This window comes from Asparagus officinalis, chromosome 4 (genome assembly GCF_001876935.1).
Source record: "Asparagus officinalis chromosome 4, Aspof.V1, whole genome shotgun sequence".
Taxonomy (NCBI): Eukaryota; Viridiplantae; Streptophyta; class Magnoliopsida; order Asparagales; family Asparagaceae; genus Asparagus; species Asparagus officinalis.
Window position 1 is genome coordinate 77,349,268 of NC_033797.1, and position 796 is coordinate 77,350,063.

A 796-nucleotide genomic window follows, 5' to 3' on the forward strand; every position below is an offset into this window, starting at 1 on the left:
ATAATATATATATATATATATATATATATATATATATATATATATATATATATATATATATATATATATATATTAAAACTAATAAAATGTGTGTGTATATGATTGAGCTTAGAGTACTTAACACACATAATATAAAACCTAAACTAAATTACCGAAGCTTGATCTTGATCTTCAATAAGCTCTTCTTAGTAAACTTGCGGATGAAGCTTGAACTTGGATATTCAACTTGAATTGCATTGTTTCACTCCGTTATTTTACTAATCTCCATTGGATATGATCGTGAATGCTCGATTCCATCCATCCTCCAATATATTATTTACCTAGAATAGATACAAAACACAAACACTAGACAAACAACATTAGATGTAAATTATTTGTAAATTATCATCAAAACAAAAGGACCCAACAGTTGAGGCTACACCTAGCCAGGTTAAGGCCATACTGGGCAAACCAAAGAGACTTCGACCCCACAAAATTTCCAAACTCTAATCAATAATATCTATCGAGGTGGAGGTGATTCTCCGCATTCGGTACCCTAGTAGGAGGCTGGAGGAGAAGATATTCTTGTCATGGAGTCAACAGGAGACAAAACTCTGACCAAAGTCGAAGCCGAAGGAGGAGCTTCGGTTGAGCAAGGAGAGGGCTTTAGGTCTTCTAGGAGACTCAGGAAAGATTCGGCTATCGAGGAGCCGGTCGCCGAGGTATAGGAGCCGGTTGTTGAGGAGCATTTGGGTCTTCCAGCTACTATGCAGGAGGGTAGGTATGAATGGCCCTTCCGCTATCGTATTGATGATCT